Consider the following 6,235-nt stretch of genomic DNA (forward strand, 5'->3'; position numbering starts at 1 on the left):
AGGAAAAGAGATAGAAAAGGCAGATGGGCCCGCCTGACTTGGCTCAGTGGTTGAGCATTGACCCAGGAACCAAGAGATCACTGGTTTGATGCCTGGTCAGGGCACGTGCCCGGGTTGCAAGCTCAATCCCCAGTTGGGGGTGTGCAGGAGGCAGCTGATCAATGAGTTTCTCTCATTGATGTTTCTATCTTTCTATCCCTCCCCGTTTCTCTCTCTCTCTGAAAAACAATAAAAACATAAAGGAAAGGAAAAGGAAAAGGGAAAGAAAAGGAAAAGGAAAAGGAAAGGCAAGGCAGATGGGAGAATGTCAGGGGCACCATTTCCTAAGTGTGTTAAGCAAGTTGACGCCCATAGGAATTATTTGAAGGAAAATCTATCAATTGCCTAATGGCCAGATATGACCTTCCATTTTTTTTTAAAAAAAAAATATTTCTTTATTGATTTCAGAGAGGAAGGGAGGAGAGAGAGATAGAAACATCAATGATGAGAGAGAATCATTGATCGGCTGCTTCCTGCACACCCCCTACTGGGGATCAAGCCCGCAACCCAGGCATGTGCCCTTGGCCAGAATCGAACCTGGGACCCGTCAGTCCACAGGCTGACGCTCTATCCACTGAGCCAAGCCGGCTAGGGCTGAACTTCCATTTTCAAGGACCAGTGACACCTTCTGGAGAAGATGAGGAATAATTAAAATAGATATGAGAACTGGAGTGGACAACAGAAAGCCTATGTATTTCACTTAGAAGACAAAATGTAACTCATAGGCTGCAAGTACTTGAAGGGTACGGTCCGAAAGTCCTACTCTGTGGTCAAAACGCCTTGGAAGTCACATCACAAGTAGAATAATCATTTTTTTGATCCACTGAAATAATTCACCCTATGCAGGGACCAGAAGTTTTCATACAATAGCAAGTGTTAAGTTAATTAAACATGAAGGCCATTAGAGTGAGGTGGCTTCAATGCCTTAGTAGGCTTTGTAAACAAACCAGAACCTAAGGCTTAAGGCAGCCGTGGGCAAACTACAGCCCCAGCCCGTTTGAAATGAATAAAACTATTGAAAAAAAAGACTGTACCCTTTTATGTAATGATGTTTACTTTGAATTTATATTAGTTCACACAAACACTCCATCCACGCTTTTGTTCCGGCCCTCCGGTTCAGTTTAAGAACCCATTGTGGCCCTCAAGTCAAAAAGTTTGCCCACCCCTGGCTTAAGGTTAAGAAATTGAAACCTAAGGACAACCAACCAGAAACAGCCAATTCCTAGGTTTTCCCCAATAAGGCAACTGCTTATGCTATAGCCAATCACATTATTTCCTTTCTCTTTCCCCAGCGTGGAGAGCTCCTAACTACTTCCAGTTGGGGGCTATTAGTACCCATTTTTGCTCAAATAAACTCTTAAAATTCTTATTGTGCATCAGCTTACCTGTTATAACTGCAGTCTCTCCCAAGGAAATGTGATTAGAGTGGAATTTGAAAGTTACTTGGTAAATGAAAATATCAGAACATGGAGTTAGAACAAATACTTATTAAACACCTACTAGGTGTCAGGCACTGTAGACACTGGTATATGATGGCAAAGAACAAGGTCAAGAGCTTGCAATCTAATGGGAGACCCAATAAAAAAAAACCTAGAATGTGGTATTGTGTGTGTGTGTGTGTGTGTGTGTGTGTGTTGTCTGTTGCTTCTTTTCACTGTGTGATCAGGGAAGGCCTCTTTAAGGAGGTGACATTTAAGACCTTGAATGATGAAGAGGACCCAGGGTAAGGTCTATGGGAAAGCAATCAAAGTACTGGGCAATGTTGATGCAAAACAGACTAAAGTGGGCCTTTTAGAGGAATGAGTGAAGGCCTGTGGGGTTGGAAGTGAGAATGAAAAAGAGAGAGGAACTAAGATTAAATGTTTAATTGTAGGCAGCTCAGTGTAATAGTCAAATGCAAAGGCTTTAGAGTTAGGTTTCCTGAATTCTAATCCCCACCCAACCACAAGCTAGCTGTGTGACCTTGGACACACTACTTAACTTCTTTATGACTCAATTTCTTCACCTATAAAGAGGGGGAAGTTATAAGTAACTACTATGAAGATTACTTGAAATATTCCAAGTAAAGTACAGTACCTAGACGTAGGGTTAGTCTCCAATAAATATCCATATTAGTATTAATGCGTTCATCTCCACATAGACTCGAGCCCAGTGGGCAAGATTTGTGGGGACTGCAAGTGGAAAGACTACCAGTTTGGGACACTGACTGCTATTTCAAAGTTGAGTCTTAGTACATCAGAGGTCTGCAAACATTGCTGCCCAGGGCAAACCGTTCCTGATGCCTGTTTTTGTAAATCTTCGAGTTAAGAATAGAGTTTACACTTTTAAATATTTGGAAAAAAATGAAAATATTTTATAACACATGTAAAATATATGCAATTCAAATTTCAACATCCATCAATAAAGTTTTAAGCAGCAGTTTTCAACCTGTGGGTCGTGAACAATGAAAACACATCCTGCATATCAGATATTTACATTACAATTCATAACAGTAGCAAAATTACAGTTATGAAGAAGCAACGAAAATAATTTTATGGTTGGGGTCACCACAACATGAGGAACTGTATTAAAGGGTTGTGGCATTAGGAAGGTTGAGAACCACTGTATGGAACACAGCTATAGTCTTCATTCCAAGAGTAGAGCTGAGAATTCAACAGAGACCATATAAACTACAAAATCTAAAATATTTACTATCTGACCTGTTACAGAGAAAGTTGGCCAATTCCTATTATACATCATGATTGTTAGAATGCAGGTTGTAGAGACAATACGTTATCTGGAGTTTGAATTTCCTTCTAAACATCATGGGCAAGATGACAACTCTCTCAACAGATTACTATGATAATTAAGGATATTTATCCTAAATTTGAGCTCAACAAAGAGTACCCATTGTTTTGACAATAAAGAAGAAGAGGACGAAGAGAAGGAGGAGGGAGAGAATAATGATGCTTCTCTAGCCGACAGTCCACTCTGACATCTTTCCTTCATAAATTTTGTAGTTATTTTCCACAGATACATAATCTTTCCAGTCTGGATGACAGTCTCTCTTTTTCAGCTCATTTTGTATATCTGTGTGCTACTAATCATTTAACTCTATGAACACAATCTTTCTCCTTCATTTCTAAGTTCTCAAGGGTTTCTTACTTAAGCCTCCCAGCATTTAAAAATGCCTGTATACAGAACTTCCTAACACCCCTCTCCTATCTATGCCCAAGTTGGCAAAAATTCACAATTCTGTGTGAATAATAGTTGAACAGAACACCTTTACAGGCTCAGTGTATTTGATTCTTGACTATGGAACAAAATATGGTCTTGGTTGTTTTATGCTATATTGAGACAAGCTAGTAATGTATACCATCAGAAGCCTGTTCTTCTAAATTCATTGACTTTTTTTGGCCTTTAAATAGACACTATTTTTAGAGGAGTTTTAGGTTCACAGCAAAATTGAAAGTACAAAGTTTCCATATAAACCTTGTCCACACACATGCACAACCTCCAGTCCCCATCAGTATTCCACATCAGAGCAATACATTTGTTATAATGGATGATCCTACAGTGATAAATTGTTATCACCTACATTCTGTCGTTTACATTAGGGTTCACTGTTCGTGTGGTGCATACTATGGCAAACATATAAACACATGTACCCATTGTTATAGTGTTATACTGAATAGGTTCATTGCCCTCAAAGTATTCTGTGTTCTGCCTATTCATCCCTCCCTCCCACTATCCCCTGGCAGCCACTGACTTCTTTTACTGCCTTTTCCAGAATGTCATATAGTTGGAATCATACAACTATATGAAATGTAACAGCCTTTTTAAATTGGCTTCTTTTACTAACTAATGTGCATTTAAGATTCTTCCTTGTCTTTTTATGGCTCATTAACTCATTTATCCCACCACCACCCAGCCCCTGACAACGACTTCTTCACCTTCTGTTTCTATGAGTTTGACTTTACATTTTTATAGGGTTGCATTGAATCTTGAGCTCACTTTAGGTACTAAGGACATTTAAAAAATTATTAGTATTTCTGACCCATGAACACAAAATAGCTTTCCATTTATTTGTGTTTTTCAATTTCTTTTATCAATCTTTCATTTTCATCAGCTTAGTTAAATTAATTCCTAGGTATTTTATTTGTTCTAATGCAATTATAAGTAGAATTGTTTTCTTAATTTCTCTTACTATATTGTTTGTGTATAGAAACACAATTAATTTTTTAAAAATATATTTTTATTGATTTCAGAGAGGAAGGGAGAGATAGAAAGATCCTATATAATAAAAGGCTAATATGCAAGTTGACTGAACAGCAGAACAACCGGTCGCTATGATGTGCATTGACCACCAGGGGGCAGACGCTCAACGCAAGAGCTGCCTCTTGGTGGTCAGTGAACTCCCATAGCGGGAGTGCTGCTCAGCCAGAAGCCCGGCTCATGGCTGGCGAGCACAGCAGTGGTGGCTGGAGCCTCTCCTGCCTCTGCAGCAGCACTAAGGATGTCCAACTGCCGGTTTAGGCTGGCTCCCTGTTCCCTAAGCCATCAGTCAGACATCCCCCGAGGGCTCCTGGACTGCGAGAGGGTGCAGGCTGGGCTGAGGGACCCTGTTGAATGCACGAAGTTTGTGCACCTGGCCTCTAGTCAATGATGAGAGAGAATCATTGATTGACTGCCTCCTGCCCACCTCCTACTGGGGGCCGAGTCTGCAACTGGGGCATATGCCTTGACCAGGAATTGAACCGTGACCTCCTGGTTCATAGGGCGATGATCAAACACTGAATCACACTGGCTGGGCCACAACTAATTTTTGTATATTGATTTTATATCCTGAAACTTTATTAAATTTGTTTATTAGTTCTAGCTCATTTCTTTTTAGTGTTCATTATATTCCATTGCCTAAATGTATCACAGTTTATTCATCATTCACATACTGAATCACATCTTGGTTGCTTCCAAGTTTTGGCAACTATGAATAAAGCTGCTATTGTGTGGATGTGTTTTCAATTTATTTAGGTAAATACCAAGAAATACAATTGCTAGAACATATGGTAAGATTGTATGTTTAATTTTAGAAGAAACTCACAAACTCTTCAAAAATGGCTGTACCATTTTGCATTCCCACCAACACTGAGAGTTCCTGTTGCTTCATATCCTCACTGTTGTCAGTGTTCTGTATTTTAATAGGTGTGTAGTAGTATTTCATTGTTGTTTTAATATGTATTTCCCTGATGGCATATGATATAGAACATCTTTTTAAAAAAAATATGTTTTTATTTATTTCAGAGAGACAAAGAAAAGAGGGAGAGATAGAAACATCAATGATGAAAGAGAAACATTGATCAACTGCCTCCTGCATGCTCCCTACTGGGGATCAAGCCTAAATCCTGGGCATGTTCTCCGACTGGGAATCAAACTGGGGACCTCCTGGTGCATGGAATGATGCCCAACCAATTGAGCCACACTGGCTGGGCTAGAGCATCTGTTTATATTCTTTTATATAGGGACTGGGTCAGAGTTGCACCAGCCAGCTGGGATAGCGGCCTGAACAACAGGACGTCCTTGGAAGATAGAAGGATATCTGGTGGGCGCACAGGTGGAGGGGAGCACCCGGGTCAGTTGGTGAGTGTATCTTATCTTCTGCAGGTGCAGGCCATTTGCTTCAAGCTATGGAAAAAAAACATTCTAACAATATATTCAGAAAACATGTCCAAACAGGAGAGGCCAAGGTTAGTGCATCCTAACAATTAGAGCATTGTCCTGTGCACTGAAGGTCACAGGTTCAATCCCCAGTTGGGGCACTTATAGGAGGCAATGGATTGATGTTTCTCTCTCATATCAATGTCTCACTCTCTTGTCTTTGTCCCTGTCTCTCTCCTTTCCCCCTTCCTCTCTCTCTAAAATCAATATATGCATCTTTAGATGAGGATTAAAAAAAAGAAAAGGGTAAACCAACCATAAACCTTTCCAGGGAAGTTTTATGAACATGAAAATGGAAAGATCACTTGCACCTGCATAAACAAACATTATCACAATCTTTTTTGACTCTTTTTTTTAAAAATTAAATCTTTATTGTTCAGATTATTACAGTTGTTTCTCTTTTTTTCTCCCTATAGCTCCCCTCCACTCAGTTCCCACCCCACCCTCTGCCCTTACCTCCCATCCCCACTGTCCTCATCCATAGGTGTATGATTTTCCCCTT

This window comes from Myotis davidii, unplaced genomic scaffold (genome assembly GCF_000327345.1).
Source record: "Myotis davidii unplaced genomic scaffold, ASM32734v1 scaffold1497, whole genome shotgun sequence".
Taxonomy (NCBI): domain Eukaryota; kingdom Metazoa; phylum Chordata; class Mammalia; order Chiroptera; family Vespertilionidae; genus Myotis; species Myotis davidii.